Below are 23857 nucleotides of genomic sequence, written 5' to 3' on the forward strand. Positions count from 1 at the left end.
AGCAGTTGATTTAGGAATGACTAAGTTATTGATCGAATCTGACTCGGGCAACTGTTGTTCAAGCTAGTTGGAGGGAAGCATATTTCCTTACCCCAGAGTGATCAGCTATTAAGACGTGTCTCAATGGTGGGAACAGCAGACCAACCTTTCTTAATTACTAGAATTGCATATTTTTCTCTTTCCTTTCATCCAATAGGTTACGCTTTTGTAAATCATGGCTAATACTTGCGTATGCCTTCGTCCTATTTAATTATTCAAACCCATTGTTCTTTTCTTTCTTTATGAGCAAGCAACTATTGCATACAAATAATTTTCATTGATTTGGTAGGGCGAGCCAGGCCCAAGTAGTAATGCAACGAATGGGCGACTCTTGAAGGGCTCAATAGCAAGCTAATGAGGCAAACCTCCCCCAACCAAAAATTAATTTAATATCATGTGAGGCATTGCCTCACATATCAGATATTAAAATGATAAGAACAGATACTACACTTGATCTTAGCCAAAAGGCCGAGAAAGGTATGAATTGCTTATTGTTCAATGTCTGCTTTTGTATCGTATTGCTCTCCAAATATATTTTGTACGTATCCGATGTGGGAGTAAACAGACATAGTTTGTGTACAAGTCACAGCACGCCCTTGGACGTAAGAATGATATTCTAACATAAATGAACATGACATAAATCCTAGAAAAAGTTGTAATCAACAAGTTTAATAATGTGAACGGATCGTATATGCACACAGAAAGAAAGAGAGAATGAAGTCTCAAGATAATTATGCTTTGATTTAAACTGTCAAGAGATGCGTATTTAGGTTGGGGAACTCGGACAATTCAGTTTGGGGTGGTGTATTTTGAGACAACAATGAGAAACTGAGAACATCATAGGTGTATATTGGTGGCTTGGGTGTTGAGCACTGTATTGTTGCAAAAACACAAGTCATAGTGCAATCTATTGCAAAAGCTGTTGATTTCGGCATGACTAAGTTATTGATCGAATCTGACACGGGCAACTGTTGTTCAAGGTAGTTTGAGGGAAGCAAATTTCAGTTCCCCAGAGTGATCAACTATTAAGACGTGTCTCAAGGGTGGGAGCAGCAGACCAACCTTTCTTAACAACTTGAATTGCATATTTCTCTTTTTCCTTTCATCCAATAAGTTAGACGCCTTTGTAAATCATGGCTATTCCGTATACCTTTGCCCTATTTTTTTATTCAAAGTTTCAAACCCATAGTACTTTTCTTTCGTTAAGTTTTGAGCATGTAGCTTTTGCATGTTAATAATTTTCATTGATTTGGTAGGGCGAGCCAGGCCCAAGGACTAGTGCAATGAATGGGCGACTCTTGAAGGACTCAATAGCAAGCTATTATGGCAAACCTACCCCAATCGAAAATTAATTTAATACCGTGTGAGGCATTGCCTCACATATCAGATATTAAACTGATAAAAACAGATACTACACTTGATCTTAGCCAAAAGGCCGAGAAAGGTATGAATTGCTTATTGTTCCATATCTGCTTTTGTATCCTATTGCTTTGCAAATATATTTTCTATGTAGCCGATGTGGGAGTAAACACACAGTTTGTGTACAAGTCATAGCACGCCCTTGGACGTAAGAATAATATTCTAACATAAACAAACATCACATATATCCTGGAAAAAGTTGTAATCCACAAGGTTAAGAATATGAACAGACCGCATATGCACGCAGATAGAAAGGGAGAATGAAGTGTCAAGATAATTATGCTTTGATTTAAATAGTCAAGAGATGCATATTTAGGCTGGGAACTCGGCAATTCAGGTTGGGGTGGTGTATTCAGAGACAACAGTGAGAGACTGAGAACATCATAGGTGTATATTGGTGGCTTTGGTGTTGAGAACAGTTATATATGTTGCAGAAACACAAGTCATAGTGCAATGTATTGCAAAAGCAGTTGATTTGGGCATGACAAAGTTATTGATTGAATCTCAATGGAGGGAGCATTAGACCAACCGTTCTTACTAGAATTGCGTATTTTTCTTTTTCCTTTCATCCAATAGGTTAGACGCTTTTCTAAATCACGCTTTTGTAAATCATGGTCATTGCGTATGCCTTCGCCAGATTTATTTATTCAAACCCATAGTTCTTTTCTTTCGTTATGAGCAAGCAGCTTTTGCATGTTAATAATTTTCATTGATTTGGTAGGGCAAGCCAAGCCCAAGCAGTTGTGCAACGAATGGGCGACTCTTGAAGGACTCAATAGCAAGCTATTGTGGTAGACCTCCCCCAGTCAAAAATGAATTTAATATCATGTGAGGCAATGCCTCACATATAAGATATTAAACTGATAAGAACATATACTACACTTGATCTTAGGCAAAAGGCCAAGAAAGGTATGAATTGCTTATTGTTCAATGTCAGCTTTTGTATCCTATTGCTCTGGAAATAATTTTTGTACGTAGCCGATGTAGGAGTAAACACATAGTTTGTGTACAAGTCACAGCATTCCCTTGGACATAAGAATAATATTCTAACATAAACGAACATAACATAAATCATGGAAAAAGTTGTAATCCACATGGTTAAGAATGTGAACGGATCGTACATGCACACAGACAGAAAGAGAGAATGAAGTCTCAAGATAATTATGTTGTAATTTAAACAGTCAGGAGATGCATATTTAGGTTGGGGAATTCGGGCAATTCAGGTTGGGGTGGTGTATTTAGAGACAACAGTGAGAAACTGAGAACATCATAGGTGTATATTGGTGGCTTGGGTGTTGAGAACATTTATGTTGCAGAAACACAAGTTATATTGCAATGTATTGCAAAACCTGTTGATTTGGGCATGACTAAGTTATTGATTGAATCTGACACGGGCAACTGTTGTTCAAGGTAGTTGGAGGGAAGCAAATTTCAGTTCCCCAGAGTGATCAACTATTAAGACGTGTCTCAATGGTGGGAGCAGCAGACCAACCTTTCTTAACAACTAGAATTGCGTATTTTTCCTTTTCCTTTCATCGAATAAGTTAGACGCTTTTGTAAATCATGGCTATTCCTTATACCTTTGCCCTATTAATACCGTGTGAGTCATTGCCTCACATATCAGATATTAAATTGATAAGAACAGATACTACACTTGATCTTAGCCAAAAGGCCGAGAAAGATATGAATTGCTTATTGTTCCTTGTCTGCTTTTGTATCCTATTGCTTTGCAAATATATTTTGTACAGAGCCGATGTGGGAGTAAACACATAGTTTGTGTACAAGTTACAACACTTTCTTGGACGTAAGAATAATATTCTAACGTAAACAAACATTACATAAATCCTGGAAAAAGTTGTAATCCACAAGGTTAAGAATGTGAACAGATCGTATATGCACACAGACAGAAAGAGAGAATGAAGTGTCAAGATAATTATGCTTCGATTTAAACAGTCAAGAGATGCATATTTAGGATGGGAACTCGGGCAATTCAGGTTGGGGTGGTGTATTCAGAGACAACAGTGAGAAGTTGAGAACATCATAGGTGTATATTGGTGGCTTGGGTGTTGAGAACAATTATATTGCAGAAACACAAGTCATAGTGCAATGTATTGCAAATGCAGTTGATTTGGGCATGACTAAGTTATTGATCGAATCTGACTTGGGCAACTGTTGTTCAAGGTAGTTGGAGGGAAGCAAATTTTAGTGCCCCAGAGTAATAAACTATTAAGACGTGTCTCAATGGGGGGAGAAGTAGACCAACCTTTCTTACTAGAATTGCGTATTTTTATTTTTCCTTTCATCCAATAGGTTAGACGCTTTTGTAAATCACGCTTTCGTAAATCATGGCTATTGCGTATGCCTTCGCCCTATTTATTTCTTTAAACCCATAGTTCTTTTCTTCCGTTATGAGCAAGCAGCTTTTGCATGTTAATAATTTTCATTGATTTGGTAGGGCGAGCTAGGCCCAAGCTGTAGTGCAACGAATGGGAGACTCTTGAAGGACTCAATAGCAAGCTATTGTGGCAAACCTCTCCCAATCAAAAATTAATTTCATTTCGTGTGAGGCATTGCCTCACATATCAGATATTAAACTGATAAGAACAGATACTACACTTGATCTTAGCCAAAAGGCCGAGAAAGGTATGAATTGCTTATTATTCAATGTCTTCTTTTGTGTCCTATTGCTCTTCAAATATATCTTGTACGTAGCCGATGTGGGAGTAAACACACATAGTTTGTGTACAAGTCACATCACGCCCTTGGACGTAAGAATGATATTTTAACATAAACGAACATAACATGAATTCTGGAAAAAGTTGTAATCCACAAGGTTAAGAATGTGAGCGGATCGTATATGCACACAGACAGAAAAAGAGAATGAAGTGTCAAGAAAATTATGCTTTGATTTAAACAGTCAAGATATGCATATTTAGGTTGGGGAACTCAGGCAATTCAGGTTGGGGTGGTGTATTCAGAGACAACAATGAGAAACAGAGAACATCGTAGGTTTATATTGGTGGCTTGGGTGTTGAGAACAGTTATGCTGCAGAAACACAAGTCATAGTGCAATGTATTGCTATAGTAGTTGATTTGAGCATGACTAAGTTATTGATGAAATCTTACTCGGGCAACTGTTGTTCAAGGTAGTTGGAGGGAAGCAAATTTCAGTACCCCAGAGTGGTCAACTATTAAGACGTGTCTCATTGGTGGGAGCAGCAGACCAACCTTTCTAAACAACTAGAATTGCATATTTTTCTTTTTCCTTTAATCCAGTAAGTTATACGCTTTTGTAAATCATGGCTATTCCGTATACCTTCGCCCTATTTATTTATTCAAAATTTCACATCCATTGTTCTTTTCTTTCATTTTGAGCAAGCAGCTTCTGCATGTTAATCATTTTCAATTATTTGGAAGGGCGAGCCAAGCCCAAGGAGTAGTGCAACGAATGGGCGACTCTTGAAGGACTCAATAGCAATTTATTATGGCAAACCTCCCCCAATCAAAAATTAATTTAATACCGTGTGAGGCATTGCCTCACATATCAGATATTAAACTGAGAAGAACAGATACTACACTTGATCTTAGCCAAAAGGCCGAGAAAGGTATGAATTGCTTATTGTTTAATGTCAGGTTTTGTATCGTATTGCTCTGCAAATATATTTTGTATGTAGCCGATGTGGGAGTAAACACATAGTTTGTTTACAAGTCACAGCAAGCCCTTGGATGTAAGAATTATATTCTAACATAAACGAACATAACATAAATCCTAGTCCACAAGGTTAAGAATGTGAACGGATCGTAAATGCACACAGACAGAAAGAGAGAATGAAGTTTCAAGATAATTATGCTTTGATTTAAATAGTCAAGAGATGCATATTTAGGTTGGGAACTCGGGCAATTCAGGTTGGGGTGGTGTATTCTGAGACAACAGTGAGAAACAGAGAACATTATAGGTGTATATTGGTGGCTTGGGGGTTGAGAACAGTTATGTTGCAGACACAAAAGTCATAGTGCAATGTATTACAAAAGCAGTTGATTTGGGAATAACTAATTTATTGATCGAATCTGACTCGGGCAACTGTTGTTCAAGGTAGTTGGAGGGAAGCAAATTTCAGTGCCCCAGAGTGATCAATTATTAAGATGTGTCTAAATGGTGGGAGCAGTAGACCAACCTTTCTAAACAACTAGAATTGCGTATTTTTCTTTTTCCTTTCTTCCAATAAGTTAGATGCTTTTGTAAATCAAGGCTATTCCGTATACCTTCGCCCTACTTATTTATTCAAAGTTTCAAACCCATAGTTATTTTCTTTCATTTTGAGCAAGCAGCATTTGCATGTTAATAATTTTCATTGATTTAGTAGGGCGAGCCAGGCCCAAAGAGTAGTGCAACGAATGGGAGACTCTTGAAGGACTCAATAGCAAGCTATTATGGCAAACCTCCCCCAATCAAAAATTAATTTAATACCGTGTGAGGCATTGCCTCACATATAAGATATTAAACTGATAAATACAGATACTACACTTGATATTAGCTAAAAGGCCGAGAAAGGTATGAATTGTTTATTGTTCAATGTCTGCTTTTGTATCCTATTGCTCTTCAAATATATTTTGTACGTAGCCAATGTGAGAGTAAACACACATAGTCTTTGTACAAGTCGCAGCACTCCCTTGGACGTAAGAATGATATTCAAACATAAACTAACATAACATAAATCCAAGAAAAAGTTGTAATCCACAAGGTTAAGAATGTGAACGGATCGTATATGCACACAGACAGAAAGACAGAATAAAGTCTCAAGATAATTATGCTTCGAATTAAACAATCAAGAGATTCAGATTTAGGCTGGGGAAAGCGGGCAATTCAGGTTGGGGTGGTGTATTCAGAGACAACAGTGAGAAACTGAGAACATCATAGGTTTATATTGGTGGCTTGGGTGTTGAGAGCAGTTATGTTTTAGAAACACAAGTCATAGTGCAATGTATTACAAAAGCAGTTGATTTGGGCATGACTAAGTTATTGATCGAATCTGACTCGGGCAACTGTTGTTCAAAGTAGTTGGATTGAAGCAAATTTCAGTGCCCCAGTGTAATCAGCTATTAAGACGTGTCTTAATTTTGGGAGCAACAGACCAACCTTTCTTAATTACTAGAATTGCGTATTTTTCTCTTTCCTTTCATCCAATAGGTTATACGCTTTAGTAAATCACGCTTTTGTAATTCATGGCTATTGCGTATGCCTTCGCCCTATTTAATTATTCAAACCCATAGTTCTTTTCTTTCTTTATGAGCAGGCAGCTTTTGCGTACTAATAATTTTCATTGATTTGGTTGGGCGAGCAAGGCCCAAGCAGTAGTGCAACAAATGGGCGACCCTTGAAGGACTCAATAGCAATCTAATATGGCAAACCTCCCCCAATCAAAAATTAATTTAATATCGTGTGAGGCAATGCCTCACATATCAGATATTAAACTAATAAGAACAGATACAACACTTGATCTTAGCCAACCGGCCGAGAAAGGTTTGAATTGCTTATTGTTCAATATCTGCTTTTCTATCCTATTGCTCTGCAAATATATTTGGTACGTAACCGATGTGGGAGTAAACACATAGTTTGTGTACAAGTCACAGCACGTCCTTGGACGTAAGAATGATATTCTAACATAAATGAACATAACATAAATCCTGGAAAAAGTTGTAATCAACAAGGTTAAGAATGTTGACGGATCGTATATACACACAGACAGAAAGAGAGAATGAAGTCTCAAGATAATTATGCTTTGATTTAAACAGTCAAGAGATGCATATTTAGGTTGGGAACTCGGGCAATTCAGGTTGGGGTGGTGTATTCAGAGACAACATTGAGAGACATAGAACATCATAGGTGTATATTTCTGGCTTGGGTGTTGAGAACAATTACGTTGCAGAAACACAAGTCATAGTGCAATGTATTGCGAAAGCAGTTTATTTGGGCATGACAAAGTTAATGATCAAATCTAACTCTGGCAACTGTTGTTCAAGCTAGTTGGAGGGAAGCAAATTTCAGTGCCCCAGAGTGGTAAACTATTAAGATGTGTCTTAATGGAGGGAGCAGCAGACCAACCTTTCTTACTATAATTGCGTATTTTCCTTTTTCCTTTCATCCAATAGGTTAGACGCTTTTGTAAATCACGCTTTTGTAAATCATGGCTATTGCGTACGCCTTCGCCCTATTTATTTTTTAAAACCCATAGTTCTTTTCTTTCGTTATGAGCAAGCAGCTTTTGCATGTTAATTATTTTAATTGATTTGGTAGGGCAAGCCAGGCCCAAGCAGAAGTGCAACGAATGGGCGACTCTTGAAGGACTCAATAGCAAGCTATTGTTGAAAACCTCCCCAAGTCAAAAATTAATTTAATATCGTGTGAGGCAATGCCTCACATATCAGATATTAAACTGATAAGAACAGATACTACACTTGATCTTAGCCAAAAGACAGAGAAAGGTATGAATTGCTTATTGTTCAATGTCAGCTTTTGTATCCTATTGCTCTGCAAATATATTTTGTACGTAGCCGATGAGGGAGTAAACACATAGTTGGTGTACAAGTCACAGCACGCCCTTGGATGTAAGAATGATATTCTAACATAAACGAACATAACATAAATCCTGGAAAAAGTTGTAATCCACAAGGTGAAGAATGTGAACGGATCGAAAATGCACACAGACAGAAAGTGAGAATGAAGTCTCAAGATAATTATGCTTTGATTTAAAGAGTCAAGAGATGCATATTTAGGTTGGGAAGTCGGGCAATTCAGTTTGGGGTGGTGTATTCAGAGACAACAGTGAGAAACATAGAACATCATAGGTGTATATTGGTGGCATGGGTGTTGAGAACAGTTATGTTGCAGAAACACAAGTCATAGTGCAATGTATTGCAAAAGCAGTTGATTTGGGAATGACTAAGTTATTGATCGAATCTAACTCGGGCGACTGTTGTTCAAGCTAGTTGGAGGGAATCAAATTTCATTACCCCAGAGTGATCAGGTATTAAGACTTGTCTCAATGGTGGGAGCAGTAGACCAACCTTTCTTAACAACTAGAATTGCGTATTTTTCATTTTCCCTTCATCCAATAAGTTAGACGCTTTTGTAAATCATGGCTATTTCGTATACCTTCGCGTTATTTATTTATTCAAAGTTTCGAACCCATAGTACTTTTCTTTCGTTTTGAGCAAGCAGCTTTTCCATGTTAATAATTTTCATTGATTTGGTAGGGCGAGCCAGGCCCAAGGACTAGTGCAACGAATGGGCGACTCTTGAAGGACTCAAGAGCAAGCTATTATGGCAAACCTACCACAATCAAAAATTAATTTAATACCGTGTGAGGCATTGCCTCACATATCAAATATTAAACTGATAAGAACAAATAATACACTTGATCTTAGCCAAAAGGCTGAGAAAGGTATGAATTGCTTATTATTCCTTGTCTTCTTTTGTATCATATTACTTTGCAAATATATTTTGTACGTAGCCGATGTGGGAGTAAACACATAGTTTGTGTACAAGTCACAGCACTTTCTTGGACGTAGGAATAATATTCTAACATAAACAAACATAACATAAATCCTGGTAAAAGTTGTAATCCACAAGGTTAAGAATGTGAACTGATCGTATTTGCACACAGACAGAAAGAGGGAATGAAGTGTCAAGATAATTATGCTTTGATTTAAACACTCAAGAGATGGATATTTAGGTTGGGAACTTGGGCAATTCAGGTTAGGGTGGTGTATTCAGAGACAACAGTGAGAGACTGAGAATATCATAGGTGTATATTGGTGGCTTGGGTGTTGAGAACAATTATATTGTAGAAACACAAGTCATAGTGCAATGTATTGCAAATGCAGTTGATTTGGGCATGACTAAGTTATTGATCGAACCTGACTCGGGCAACTGTTGTTCAAGCTAGTTGGAGGGAAGCAAATTTTAGTGCCCCAGAGTGATAAACTATTAAGATGTGTCTCATTCGAGGGAGACGCAGACCAACCTTTCTTACTGGAATTGCGTATTTTTATTTTTCCTTTCATCCAATAGGTTAGACGCTTTTGTAAATCACGCTTTCGTAAATCATGGCTATTGCGTATGCCTTCGCCCTATTGATTTCTTTAAACCCATAGTTCTTTTCTTCCGTTATGAGCAAGCAGCATTTGCATGTTAATAATTTTCATTGACTTGGTTAGGCGAGCCAGGCCCAAGCTGTAGTGCAACGAATGGGCGACTCTTGAAGGACTCAATAGCAAGCTATTGTGGCAAACCTTTCCCAATCAAAAATTAATTTAATATCATGTGAGGCATTGCCTCACATATCAGATATTAAACTGATAAGAACAGATACTACACTTGATCTTAACCAAAAGGCCGAGAAAGGTATGAATTGCTTACTGTTCAACGTCTGCTTTTGTGTACTATTGCTCTTCAAATATATCTTGTACGTAGCCGATGTGGGAGTAAACACACATAGTTTGTGTACAAGTCACATCACGCCCTTGGACGTAAGAATAATATTCTAACATAAATGAACATAACATAAATTCTGGAAAAAGTTGTAATCCACAAGGTTAAGAATGTGAGCGGATCGTATATGCACACAGACAGAAAGAGAGAATGAAGTGTCAAGAAAATTATGCTTTGATTTAAACAGTCAAGATATGCATATTTAGGTTGGGGAACTCGGGCAATTCAGGTTGGGGTGGTGTATTCAGAGACAACAGTGAGAAACTGAGAACATCATAGGTGTATATTGCTGGCTTGGGTGTTGAGAACAGTTATGTTGCAGAAACACAAGTCATAGTGCAATGTATTGCGATTGCAGTTGATTTGGGCATGACTAAGTTATTGATCGAATCTGACTTGGGCAACTGTTGTTCAAGGTAGTTGGAGGGAAGCAAATTTCAGTACCCCAGAGTGATCAACTATTAAGACGTGTCTCAATAGTGGGAGCAGCAGACCAACCTTTCTAAACAACTAGAATTGCATATTTTTCTTTTTCCTTTAATGCAATAAGTTAGACGCTTTTGTAAATCATGGCTATTCCGTATACCTTCGCCCTATTTATTTATTCAAAATTTCACACCCATAGTTCTTTTCTTACGTTTTGAGCAAGCAGCTTTTGCATGTTAATAATTTTCAATTATTTGGAAAGGCGAGCCAGGCCCAAGGAGTACTGCAACGAATGGGCAACTCTTGAAGAACTCAATAGCAAGCTATTATGGCAAACCTCCCCCAATCAAAAATTAATTTAATACCGTGTGAGGCATTGCCTCACATATCAGATATTAAATTGATAAGAAAGGATACTACACTTTATCTTAGCCAAAAGGTCGAGAAAGGTATGAATTGCTTATTGTTTAATGTCAGCTTTTGTATCGTATTGCTCTGCAAATATATTTTGTACGTAGTCGATATGGGCATAAACACATAGTTTGTGTCCAAGTCACAGCACGCCCTTGGACGTAAGAATTATATTCTAACATAAACGAACATAACATAAATCCTAGTCCATAAGGTTAAAAATGTGAACAGATCGTAAATGCACACAGACAGAAGTAGAGAATGAAGTCTCAAGATAATTATGCTTTGCTTTATATAGTCAAGAGATGCATATTTAGGTTGGGAACTCGGGCAATTCAGGTTGGGGTGGTGTATTCAGAGACATGAGTGAGAAACTGAGAACATCATAGGTGTATATTGTTGGCTTGGGTGTTGAGAACAGTTATGTTGCAGACACACAAGTCATAGTGCAATGTATTACGAAAGTAGTTGATTTGGGAATAACTAAGTTATTGATCGAATCTGACTCGGGCAACTGTTGTTCAAGGTAGTTGGAGGGAAGCAAATTTCAGTGCCCCATAGTGATCAACTATTAAGACGTGTCTAAATGGTGAGAGCAGTAGACCAACCTTTCTAAACAACTAGAATTGCGTATTTTTTCATCCAATAAGTTAGACGCTTTTGTAAATCAAGGCTATTCCGTATACCTTCGCCCTATTTATTTATTCAAAGTTTCAAACCCATAGTTCTTTTCTTTCGTTTTGAGCAAACAGCTTTTGCATGTTAATAATTTGCATTGATTTGGTAGGGCGATCCAGGCCCAAAGAGTAGTGCAACGAATGGGCGACTCTTGAAGTACTCAGTAGCAAACTATTATGGCAAACTTCCTCCAATAAAAAATTAATTTAATACCGTGTGAGGCATTGCCTCACATATAAGATATTAAACTGATAAAAACAGATACTGCACTTGACCTTAGCCAAAAGGCAGAGAAAGGTATGAATTGCTTATTGTTCAATGTCTGCTTTTGTATCCTATTGCTTTTCAAATATATTTTGTACGTAGCCGATGTGGGAGTAAACACACAGTCTGTGTACAAGTTGCAGCACGCCCTTATATGTAAGAATGATATTCTAACATTAACTAACATAACATAAATCCAGGAAAAAGTTGTAATCCACAAGGTTAAGAATGTGAACGGATCATATATACACACAGACAGAAAGACAGAATAAAGTCTCAAGATAATTATGCTTTGAATTAAACAGTCAAGAGATTCAGATTTAGGTTGGGGAAAGCGGGCAATTCAGGTTGGGGTGGTGTATTCAGAGACAACAGTGAGAAACTAAGAACATCATAGGTGTATATTGGTGGCTTGGGTGTTGAGAACAGTTATGTTGTAGAAACACAAGTCATAGTGCAATGTATTGCAAAAGCAGTTGACTTAGGCATGACTAAGTTATTGATCGAATCTGACTCGGGCAACTGTTGTTCAAGGTAGTTGAGGGAAGCAAATTTCAGTGCCCCAGTGTAATCAGCTATTAAGACGTATCTTAATTGTGGGAGCAGCAAACCAACCTTTCTTAATTACTAGAATTACGTATTTTTCTCTTTCCTTTCATCCAATAGGTTATACACTTTAGTAAATCACCCTTTTGTAATTCATGGCTATTGCGTATGCCTTCGCCCTATTTAATTATTCAAACCCATTGTTCTTTTCTTTCTTTATGAGTAGGCAGCTTTTGCATACTAATAATATTCATTGATTTGGAAGGGCGAGCAAGGCCCAAGCAGTAGTGCGACGAATGGGCGACTCTTGAAGGACTCAATAGGAATCTAATATGGCAAACCTCCCCAAATCAAAAATTAATTTAATATCGTGTGAGGCAATGCCTCACATATGAGATATTAAACTAATAAGAATAGATACAACACTTGATCTTAGCCAAATGGCCGAGAAAGGTATGAATTGCTTATTGTTCAATATCTGCTTTTGTATCTGCAAATATATTTGGTACGTAACCGATGTGGGAGTAAACACATAGTTTGTGTACAAGTCACAGCATGCTCTTGGACGTAAGAATGATATTCTAACATAAACGAACATAACATAAATCCTGGAAAAAGTAGTAATCAACAAGGTTAAGAATGTGAACGGATTGTATATGCACACAGACAGAAAGAGAGAATGAAGTCTCAAAATAATTCTACTTTGATTTAAACAGTCAAGAGATGCATATTTAGGTTGGGAACTAGGGCAATTCAAGTTGGGGTGGTGTATTCAGAGACAACATTGAGAGACTGAGAACATCATAGGTGTATATTGGTGGCTTGGGTGTTGAGAACATTTATGTTGCAGAAACACAAGTCATAGTGCAATGTATTGCGAAAGCCGTTGATTTGGGCAGGACTAAGTTAATGGCCGAATCTGACTCGGGCAACTGTTGTTCAAGCTAGTCGAGCCTCTTCAACATTTATACCGTTGTTCTTTTTCTCATCTACTAGTGTATAACGCTCCTGAAAAACCACAAGCAAAGATACTGCGTACTCTCAAACTCTTATTAGTAGAATAAGGACAAAGTTTACTGCACATAACCAAGGGTGGGGTAATGTCTTTAGAGACGATCAAGGCAAAAGTTTTAGGTGTTGCAGCTGGAGGGCTTGGTATAGCACAGTGTCGGCTCGTCCATAAGGCGAGTTAGGCAATTGCCTAAGGCCTCGAGTGAAAAAAGGCCTCAAATTTCCACAAAAATCGTACTATGCAACATAAAATTCCTACTAAATAGCTAATAAATCTTACTAAAAGATTTTTGGATACTACAAAACATAATACATATCCCATACAAGTCTCCTAATAAAAGGTAATAATTCTCCTTCTCTTATGTTAAAAAGAATTTCCAAAAATATCTCAAATTTCAAATGGTTAAATTTTCAATTTTCCATCTCTATACTATATCTCCACAAATGATAAGTCTAACCAGACCTATGAGAAACAAATTAATCAAAATAAGCATAAATTTCAATTCTATTAGGCAAAGAAAACTTGCTATGTAGTGTAGAATTGTAAACAAAAAAATGGAGTAACTGACTTAAAATTTGGTTTGGAAAAAGGCCTCGAGTTCTGAGTTTCGCTTCAGGCCACACGAAGCTAGGGCCGGCCCTGGTATAGCAACAAACAATATGGCAGAGACAGCATCAGTCATGGAAGGGATCAAGAAAGCACTCGAGATGGGCTGGGCGTATATATGAGTTGAAAGTTGAAACAGACTCTACGGTAGTAGCTTAAGAATTTCAAAAGAATATGGTACACTGGTCATTGCGTGACACATGGGAACATCTAAAGAGGGAAACTAGATGGATCAATATCACGCATACATGGCAAGAAGCTAATTTAAAGCGCTGCAGACAACATGTCTAAGCATGGTGCGACACTAACTGTTGGAACCAAAATGTGGTGGAATGGAAGGCCAGACTTTCTAAGGATTGAAGATCCAAATCTTAGGTAATTTAGATATGTAACATGAAGTTACCATCTTACTTTTTTCTTGTAATCAAAGAATTGTAACTCTATTTTATTCATTAATCAATCACACCCTTTAAACCAAAAAATTGCTGAAATTCTTATGGCTGTTAGGCCGTGAATCTTGAGAACACGTTGTGAAAAAGACTTTGATGTCAAAGATTGCTCGGGAGAACATACCTTAAGGTTTCGTTCCTGCCCTTGCCCAAAGGGCTACATTTTAATTTCTAAACCATGTTTCAAATGAAGATAATATTACTTATGTATTTCCCTGGAAAATCAGTTTGTCACGATTGGAGTAACAAGTTCAACCCAAAGGGCTTGCTAAGTAACTTCGTATGAATGACACCATACCTAAACTTGAATTTCTTGTGAGGGGAGAAGCTCTATCTACCAAGTGTGAAGTGTAGTACACTTCTTTCTATTATTTGCACTAGCAAATACTAACAGTCAGTCCGGCTTCTGTAACAACTTAGGAAGTTGTAAGATCCTTTTCCACTTATAATTTAGATCTCTCCTTAGCAAGTTGTAAAATCCTTTTCCACTTATAATTTAGCTAAGATCTCTCCTCTCCTTACACACAACCAGGTGTGATTTCCACCAACCAACGCAGATCCACAGTTTGTGGTACTAGTAAAATCGAATCTCAAGACACGAGTTAGAAAAGAGGTATCGTATGTCTTTTCCAGTGCAACAATTAAAAGAAATCAGGATCAATCTATATATCTCTGATATCATTTGCTAGAGCACATAAAATTTAAACAATGACTTTGGGCAGGGGCCGCGCGAACGCGTTCCCCACTACAACAAATTATGACGCAGACTATCCCACTTGGAGATATCTTAAGCTAGCACCCCTCCTAAGTGCAATGGAAGTCACTAACCTAGGCCATGGACCTTCTTGATCGCCCATTGACCCCGTCCAGGTAAGTATGTTTTAACGTGCATCTCAGCATTGTTTTATACTGGTCTTTTCCCTATGCCCCTAGTGTAATTCGTCGATGTGGGACTAAAGCTCAAATGTTTTGTCAAAACCTTAAAAAGATTGATCTGCACAAGCCTAAGAACCCATAAAGAAGGGAGGTACTTTGGGACAACATCATTAAATTGAAGAATCACGGCGGGGTGGGGAAGCAAAGACTGTGATTGCTCATATCGGACTAGGCAAGCGCCTCGGCTCCTCACTACAACCTTTCATCTGCACATAGGATACACTTATCCTTACCTTCACTCCACAACTCCATTAGAGTTACAAGCCATAATGGTCTTATTTTCAATGGTTTGCACTTATCCTTACTCTAACATAGATAATGGTTTGCACTTTTAAGATGACAAGTTATCCAAGTCTGTAAGTTCTGTTGGTATAGATGATTACATAGGAATAGGATTCATATGTTTGATGGCTTGCGTTACATCACTGCCTTCACTGGTTCTCTTTCTTGCATTACCCGCATCATCATGTGCAGTGTGGAATCAATGTGGCTATTGTTATACATGTTAGAAAAATGATTTGCTCAAATCCATTTAAATATGAATGAGTAGTTTGTCTCCCAAGTTACCCCACTTAAGATGAAATGGGGTTTTTCTTGAAACAGTACGTAATGTGAGAAAAACCTTTTCAAAATGATGCATTTGTTTGAAGCGATTGCATTATGCGAAAAGGTCGCGACCTTCGAAATGTGCACCTTTGGTTTGAAACGGTGCATCATCTTTGAAAAGGTGCAACCTTTCGAAATAGGCACCGGTTGAAAGCGATGCTATATGCGAAATGGTGTGTCCTTCGAAACATGTGACTTTTCAAAGAGTTGCTTACTTTTTCCCAAGAGTCCTTTGTGTTGTTTTGAAAAGGCACCACTCACCTATAAATAGTGGATGAATTTGGAGAAAAAAAAAACCCGGATCACCACGAGTTCGATCTTTATCTTCTCCCTCTATTCTTAGTCAAATACTATGTTGTGTTCGCTGAGTCTATAGAATTGAAGTGCTAGCTTTCTATAGAAGGAAATCCGTTCTATCTTGGGAGATAGTTTCTCATCAACCTTCAAGCACCGTGAGGGGAAAAATCTGTCTTAAGGACATAGTGTATCTACACTAGGCCTCGGATTTAATTAAAAGTACAAGACACTTACAAGACAAAAGGTTTGTATAGTTTGGTAATTGGTAAAGAGTAAGTACAATTAAGTTGTATATTCCTAACAATATACTGGGATTGGCTCAGCAATGTGGAATCAATTGGGTAGCGGGGAGCCAGGGATGAAAGTATAGAACCTCTCTCTGAACATACTTTTCCTTTCCAACATACCCTTTTATACTTCCTTTCATGCTCACGCCATTGGCTCTAATCGCACATCAATACAAGATGCGAGTGTTGCAGAGAAAATCTTAGCTTCGTGTCAAAGATCGTTAGTGCCTTCCCATTTTCAAACCATCTCATCTTCTATCACTCTTTTTGTTGGATGAAAATTAAGCCATCCATTTATTCATCAAGGATAGTGCTACAAAATCGATGGGATAAAGGCAAAAGCTGCAGTTCAATGCTATATATATTTGGCTCATCGCTATTTGTAAGAATAGTTGTATGAACAAACAACTAAAAAGTAGAACGTATGAGGAGCGAGTAGCAATGAAGAAACAAGGACAAAGAAGAATCGGAAATAACCAAAGGCGCGGATTAGTCGTCCTTAAGGAAAGATTTAAGCCCCTTCCAATGGTGCGAAAGGCAACAGCGATGGGCGTCTTCCTCACAGGATTCAATGGTTAACGATGGCGACTTTGCACTAGAACGGACTACCCTCTAGAAACGACAATATAACTCTCTCGGCGCCGACGAAGAAAGAAGAAGAAAAAATTTGGTTTGAGTTTTACGTTTCTCGAGTTGAGTTTCGATCAAGTCTCTTCTCTCTATGGACTCCAAAGTCCTATTTATAGAGGTTAGGAGGAAGAGAGACCAACTCCTAATAGAACACCTGAAACTTCTTTGCTCAAGAAAAAAGGCAAAACAAGTTTAGGCTATTGGTCTAACCACTACCCACAACAATGAAGCCCAAGCCCAAGCCCGAACGCAGGTACCCGATGTGGTGGATAACCAATGTGGGACTATCTACTATGCACTAAAGTGGCGAGAACACCATTTGTTCATCTCCTCCACTTTGCACACACACACTAGTATTTAGAAATACGCAAGAGATTCCAACAATCCCCACTATTTCAAAATACTAATAGTCCCCACTATTTTGGAATAGGATATTACAAAAGAAATGGGTTAACGAAATGCCGGAGAGAATCGAAAAACAATGCATAAGATCTTCGGTGCTTTCTGGGCTTGAACCCGGTCATAGGGTAACATATCTTATAATACGTGAAAGTGGTGGATTAAAAAATCTTTGAACCAACATTCCCTTGTAGTAAAATAGAGGACATGCACCCACATTGCTCTTTCATTATATGCATGTTCTGCGGTGTTGCGCTTTTTGGCCCTTATTTGCTGTGTTATGTGAATGCTCTAGAGTACTTGCACGAATACTCATAAGAACCGACCCAGTTCTACATTCACGTAGGTGGATATCCATCAAGTGTACATAGCAGTTAAAATACACTATCTCATAAAAATAATGGACTATGGATTCCATTAAGAGTAAAATAACTCATCCTTTTCTCATTGCTATTCAAGTTATACAAAGTATACAATAATGCTATCTAGTCATAGGGTGGGACGTCTCAAAGAAAGACAATAGCATACCAAAGCGACGAGGTGACTTGTTTTTCCCTTTGAACCTAATTCATGGGATCTCCAATCACATAGGTGGGGTTGCCGTCAGTGTCGCCCTCTATCTAAGGCAAAAGTCCCATCCCCCTCGACGTATAACCACTTGCCTCCAAAGAAGTGGTGCGGTTAGACATGTGGCCAAACTAAGTCCAACCTAACATAATCTCTAGCAATTTTGCTTGATTAAGTTATATCTCAACTTACATGTATTCTTTTCCCATTGCACATAAGATAACATGTCTTAGCTATTCAATGAGGCGGTTACCAAAAGCATATACACATCGGGGAGGAACATTTTAGAGCCAATGGGAAGATTTGCCAAGAGGTTGCTAACCCACTCGGCATCATCACATGCCTTTTCTAAGGCGATTAGCTTGTATGATATCCAAGACACTCAATTTCCACCAAAGGTAAACACATAAACATTCTTTGGATCCGGTTTATAACATATTACCCTTCTAACAATGATGGAAATCTACTAAATATCGATCCATAATCAATGGCTCTGCTATAGTACTTGGATAATCGACAATATACATCAAAGTTCCTTATAAGGACCACAATGGGTTATCATTTCGGTATGCCATTAATGTAGGCAATGTCATGTCTCACATACATTATCCATCAAGTACAATTGGCTACCAATGATATTGACATATTTAGTATGAGAAAACACAAGGAGATTATTTTTCATAAGATGGATATTTGCCACAAAATGTGTTAACACATGCTTACTATCATAATATCCATACTTTTCAATGAAAAATATTTCTACTAAGTGCTATAACAATATAATGAGACCAACATGAGTTTTAATTCCTATATTCACCGGTCATTCAATTTCAGTAGTGCCGAAATTCCCTATACCATCCGGCGGTGCGGTTTAAAGATGTTGTTGTGGCCTTCAACCATATTCAAACGTCAACATCTTGACAACTGAATATAGCGATTCTGAGAAATGAGTTTAACAACATAATAAACTATCATTTTCAATGGCGGTTTATGATGTGTTTCAAATAGAATTTCTCTGTCTCATACACATTCTCAATGCTAGCACTCATGATATTAAATCATCTAAACAAAGAGAGATTAACACATATGTCTTGCTTTGCTCTAAAGAAAGTACACATTTTTTTTTTATCAACAACGGTGCTTTGACATCCATATGACACTAATAGGTTGTTGAATTGCTCATGCCATTTATAGGCGCTTGAATCAACTCATACAAAGATTTAACTAAATTGTATACCTTCAGCTCATCACCTGGTACTACTTGGTATTGTAGTTCCGCACAACTACTCAACTAGAGTCTTTAGAATTTTGTAGAAGAAATTCTAGTTATATGAGCAAGGTTTCAAAATAGTATAAATCTTGTCTCTGATTGAAACCCCTTGGCTATTATTATTAGCATTGTATGTTGCAATACAACTATCACGTTTTAGTTTTCTTTTGAAGATCCAATTCAACCTATAGATCCCCCAATAAATCAAGAGTCCAGTTTAGAGGAGTTGTATCCTTCAAAAGGACACTTCTCATAGGCGGAACAACTTCCTTATAGGTTAATGAATCTTTCTCAAGAAACATATAAACATCATCGCGTGAATGGTGGAAATACTCATTGATAGTCTTCCAAATTTCTTGTGCGAGAAATAATGGGATTATCTTATGTAGTTCATTATGAACATTCAACCACTCTATGCCAATTTCTCGAGAAAGCACAACCTCAAATAAAATTAGCATATAAGACATTCAATAATAGTGTGGTATCTACAAAATTGTTATCACTCATGACAACTGAAAACAAACATCACTATTATGAGTTTCACCAATGAACATCTACTTGATAATTCTAGGTCTCAAAAAGACTTCTTTTAGATTCATTCACAATAGCCTTGGCAAGACACCCCCCACATTTTGAAGCATTTTTGGATAGGCCCAAGACCTTTCCATACTTTGTAGTTCAGTGTCTTTCCAATTATCTTGTGAGATGAACTATGGTAAAACAGTATTATGCATATGGGTCACCACCCCCCACAGTTCAATGGTTACTCAACCTAATCAAACTTACATGCAAAACACATTATACCGCTACAAACACTAAAAGAAACAACAACAATAAAATGTACTCTTATGACAAGAATATACTTTACTCAAGTCTATGATCCTGGATCATATTAAACATAGTCATATTATGTTCATGTTATCTATATGAAAGGAAATCCACAAGTGATTCAAATGACTTTTAAAGAATAGAAGAATTAGATGAAAAAGGTTTTACCCGAGATAATATCATTATCATTCTTCTTTTCATCATTCAACATTCCAACTGTCATAGGGAGACAATCCACGCACTTGTACATCACCTTGGCTATTTATCCATAGTCATAGGAGGATAATGCCTAATAAGACAATCTACAAGCGTTACATCTCCTTGTCTAAAATAGTCAATGGAGGATATTGTCTAAGAAGACAAACCATTACCTTACATCTCCTTGACTAAATTAGGTTTAAGAGGATATTGATTGTTTCCCATATTGTTTCCTCTCGTAGACAACGATGCTCATTACTTAATAATATATGACATGGTTAAACTTCATGTCAATGTTAAATAATGCATTCATGCCAAACATGGTAAATATCATATCATAGGTTTAGGAAAAGTAAACTTTAACTGTACCCCTCACAACAAAAAAGTATACAATATTTAAGCAAATCTAGCCACTGAATATGCAAAACAACTGAGGACTCCACCTCCTCTTTTTACATGAGCTCAAGTAAGATAGAATACCCTATCAACAAGACCTCAAGTACTACCACAACATCTAATGGCTCAACCCATTAATGTCTTCAACTAGAAAAAAAAATTACTAATAAACTATCATCAAGTTCAAAGCAAACCCACGATGATTAATATCCAAAACTAGCATGCTACACAACTTTAACATATGCTATATTAGATATAAGCTACAAGTTACTTCATCTAACATGTATTTTCACAACAGTACAATTATAACCATCGTCTAACAACACGTTCACTCAATAAAGGTAAGCAATTATGCATTGAATACATTATAATTACTATCCAAGATTTGAGTGTGGTTGATATTAACTATCTTAAGGTCTCTCTTAGACCATCTACATACATCTACATATGTACAAAGAAAATTAATATCAAACTACTTCTAGTCAACCCAATTAATTCCTCGATTGATAAACGCATTATAATTTGTTGACTAGGTTATTAAAGAAGTTTAAGCTTAGGGATTTCCCTCCTAAGAGAAAACTAGCATGCAACTCAAGGCAAGAATATCACTATATAATCAAACCAAAAGAATTGCAAATAGTGAAAGAATACGATACCTAACCGATTGAAAAACCGGATTACCATATTTTCTTCCTTCCAGAAAAACAGTTCAAAAGAACTGTAACTCTGAACCAGCTCAGGACGAATTGGGTATCAAGCCTTATACCACTGGAAAGCTCTTTGAATCAGCTATCCAACACAAGAAGCGGATTGCAAAACCGAGCTCTGAGCTGAAAGTTATAGCAGTTTCGTAACGAGTGACGCAGCTGTCAAAAAGACGAACTTTGACGTGTTTCTTGATAGAAATCTCATATTTGACTCCCACAAACATAGGAGAAAAGTCTACAACCATATAGGGTCTGATAAACCACAAAAGATCAATAAATATTCAATCTTTAATTGGTTTCCCTATCAAAAACGAAATTATTAGAAAATTTCTAAAGTCATAACCCAATAACACAAACAATAACTCAAAGTAAAAGACTTATCTTTTGATTGTCATTATTAAAAGCACTCTCCTTTGTTCTACTACAAAAATCTTTCCTTAAGATTGTTAGAATAGTTGTATGAACACAGCAACTAAAGTAGAACAGAAGGAACAGTAGCAATGAAGAAACAAGGACAGCAGTAACTGGAAATAACCAAGGCGCGGATTAGAACGTCCTTAAGGAAAGATTAAGCCCCTTCCAATGGTGCGAGAAAGGCGGCGATGGCGTCTTCCTCCACAGGATTCAATGGTTAACAGTAGCGACTTTGCACTAGAACGGACTACCCTCTAGAACAAACAATATAACTCTCTACTCGGCGGCCGGGAAGAAAAGAAGAAAAAAAAATTTGGTTTTGAGTTTTACGTTTTCTCGAGTTGAGTTTCTGATCAAGTCTCTTCTCTCTATGGACTCACAGTCCTATTTATAGAGGTTAGGAGGAAGAGAGACCAACTCCTAATAGAACACTGAAACTTGCTGCTCAAGAAAAAGGCAAAACAAGTTTAGGCTATTGGTCTAACCACTACCCACAACAGTAAGCCCAAGCCCAAGCCCGAACCCTACCCGATGTGGTGGATAACCAATGTGGGACTATCTACTATGCACTAAAGTGGCGAGAACACCATTTGTTCATCTCCTCCACTTTGCACACACACACTAGTATTTAGAAATACGCAAGAGATTCCAACACTATTGACATTGGGGTTGCCTTGAGGCCATGAGCAGCACATCTATCCGTTGTAGCCCACTCTCTTTGGCACTAGGTTAAGCTCTTTATTAGGAGATTTGTTTCATCTCCAAAAATGGTTAGTGCATAATTGGACATTACATTTGAAATAAATCTTCAGTTCAAGTTTAAAAAAACAAAACTCTCAAAAGAACTTTGCTTTTTTAAGCTTTAAAAGCAACAAGGCGTTACCATGGCTATATCACGCTATGTTTGTTAAAGAGAGAACTACTCAACAGTCCCTTCAGTCTTCACTGCTGAACTGCAGGGAATTCGTGATAGCTCTAGATGTAACGATATGATAATATGTATAAAATGCTGGAAATATATCAGCGCCATAGTCAGGATCAACATAAAGCGTATTCAGAAAAATACGACAGCCCAAAGATGGTCAAGTGTTAGTCAGAAGCTCCAAAACCTAATAAATGATCTTTTGGTCGCGTCGCCTTCTCTTCTCTGTTGCCTTCTCAGCCTTGGACTTGTGGAAACTCTCCATCAGCAAATGTTTACCCTTGACTTTCAGGTACATGTGCTTCTCAAACAATTTTGATTCCCGGTACCTGATGCTGAGCAAGCGCCTGAGCACACCTATCCTCCTCATCCAGAGAACCTTTACGAAAAGCCTTGCCTTTCAGCTCGGTACCCTTGCGGAGAATTATGTTGTTCTCACGTTATCCTTGTAAAAGACTCCAGATATTCTCAGTAACAGTGCCGTCAGCCCCACTGCAGAATTTCAGGAAATTGGTGATATCACAAGATGTAACGAAATGATAGTATCATTAGTATGTAATGCTGGAAATAAATGATCGTCAGTTTTTTTTTTTTTGTTTTTGGACTAGTTATTTTATTGAATTGGTAAAATCTTTATATATATATATAATAGTAGTCTCTTTTCGGGCTCATTGGGGCTGTCCACATAAGCAGAGAGATTAAGAAAAAATAGGAGAAAAAAAAATAGTAAGTAAGGGTCTCAATTAATTATGTTTTCTTTATATACTAAATCTCTTTTCAAGAGTCCTAATTAATTATGTTTTCGGGCTTATTGGGGCTGTCCACGTAAGCAGGGGGATTAAGAAAAAATAGGAGAAAAAAAATAGTAAGTAAGACTCCCAATTAATTATGTTTTCTTTATATACTAAATATCTTTTCAAGAGTTCTAATTAATTATGTTTTTGGGCTCATTGGGACTGTCCACGTAAGCAGGGGATTAAGAAAAAATAAGAGAAAACTAGCCATGTTACCCATCCTATGGCCGGGCCTACTATTTTAAATATAGATTTTTGTTTGGAT

At 37.4% G+C, this 23857-nt stretch overlaps 14 non-coding genes and 1 pseudogene across 14 annotated transcripts; all 15 read right to left on the reverse strand.

Moving 5' to 3' along the window:
- Positions 1-324: 324 nt before the first annotated feature.
- Positions 325-520, reverse strand: LOC147516616 (U2 spliceosomal RNA). The gene has a single exon (XR_015214513.1). It is a non-coding gene; the product is annotated as a U2 spliceosomal RNA (small nuclear RNA).
- Positions 521-1291: 771 nt separating this feature from the next.
- LOC147516617 (U2 spliceosomal RNA) lies at positions 1292-1487 on the reverse strand. Its single transcript, XR_015214516.1, has one exon. It is a non-coding gene; the product is annotated as a U2 spliceosomal RNA (small nuclear RNA).
- Positions 1488-2175: 688 nt separating this feature from the next.
- On the reverse strand, positions 2176-2371 carry LOC147516618 (U2 spliceosomal RNA). Its single transcript, XR_015214527.1, has one exon. It is a non-coding gene; the product is annotated as a U2 spliceosomal RNA (small nuclear RNA).
- A 663-nt stretch (positions 2372-3034) lies between these two features.
- LOC147516619 (U2 spliceosomal RNA) lies at positions 3035-3143 on the reverse strand (annotated as a pseudogene).
- Positions 3144-3909: 766 nt separating this feature from the next.
- LOC147516620 (U2 spliceosomal RNA) lies at positions 3910-4105 on the reverse strand. The gene has a single exon (XR_015214520.1). It is a non-coding gene; the product is annotated as a U2 spliceosomal RNA (small nuclear RNA).
- Positions 4106-4871: 766 nt separating this feature from the next.
- LOC147516621 (U2 spliceosomal RNA) lies at positions 4872-5067 on the reverse strand. Its single transcript, XR_015214526.1, has one exon. It is a non-coding gene; the product is annotated as a U2 spliceosomal RNA (small nuclear RNA).
- A 751-nt stretch (positions 5068-5818) lies between these two features.
- Positions 5819-6014, reverse strand: LOC147516622 (U2 spliceosomal RNA). Its single transcript, XR_015214533.1, has one exon. It is a non-coding gene; the product is annotated as a U2 spliceosomal RNA (small nuclear RNA).
- A 773-nt stretch (positions 6015-6787) lies between these two features.
- On the reverse strand, positions 6788-6982 carry LOC147516623 (U2 spliceosomal RNA). The gene has a single exon (XR_015214534.1). It is a non-coding gene; the product is annotated as a U2 spliceosomal RNA (small nuclear RNA).
- Positions 6983-7749: 767 nt separating this feature from the next.
- Positions 7750-7945, reverse strand: LOC147516624 (U2 spliceosomal RNA). Its single transcript, XR_015214508.1, has one exon. It is a non-coding gene; the product is annotated as a U2 spliceosomal RNA (small nuclear RNA).
- Positions 7946-8708: 763 nt separating this feature from the next.
- Positions 8709-8904, reverse strand: LOC147516625 (U2 spliceosomal RNA). The gene has a single exon (XR_015214528.1). It is a non-coding gene; the product is annotated as a U2 spliceosomal RNA (small nuclear RNA).
- A 766-nt stretch (positions 8905-9670) lies between these two features.
- Positions 9671-9866, reverse strand: LOC147516626 (U2 spliceosomal RNA). Its single transcript, XR_015214506.1, has one exon. It is a non-coding gene; the product is annotated as a U2 spliceosomal RNA (small nuclear RNA).
- A 766-nt stretch (positions 9867-10632) lies between these two features.
- LOC147516627 (U2 spliceosomal RNA) lies at positions 10633-10828 on the reverse strand. The gene has a single exon (XR_015214537.1). It is a non-coding gene; the product is annotated as a U2 spliceosomal RNA (small nuclear RNA).
- A 741-nt stretch (positions 10829-11569) lies between these two features.
- On the reverse strand, positions 11570-11765 carry LOC147516628 (U2 spliceosomal RNA). Its single transcript, XR_015214538.1, has one exon. It is a non-coding gene; the product is annotated as a U2 spliceosomal RNA (small nuclear RNA).
- A 770-nt stretch (positions 11766-12535) lies between these two features.
- On the reverse strand, positions 12536-12731 carry LOC147516629 (U2 spliceosomal RNA). The gene has a single exon (XR_015214535.1). It is a non-coding gene; the product is annotated as a U2 spliceosomal RNA (small nuclear RNA).
- Positions 12732-15059: 2328 nt separating this feature from the next.
- On the reverse strand, positions 15060-15219 carry LOC147516630 (U1 spliceosomal RNA). The gene has a single exon (XR_015214554.1). It is a non-coding gene; the product is annotated as a U1 spliceosomal RNA (small nuclear RNA).
- Positions 15220-23857: the final 8638 nt, after the last annotated feature.

The sequence above is a fragment of the Coptis chinensis genome, chromosome 2, assembly GCF_015680905.1.
Source record: "Coptis chinensis isolate HL-2020 chromosome 2, ASM1568090v1, whole genome shotgun sequence".
NCBI lineage: Eukaryota > Viridiplantae > Streptophyta > Magnoliopsida > Ranunculales > Ranunculaceae > Coptis > Coptis chinensis.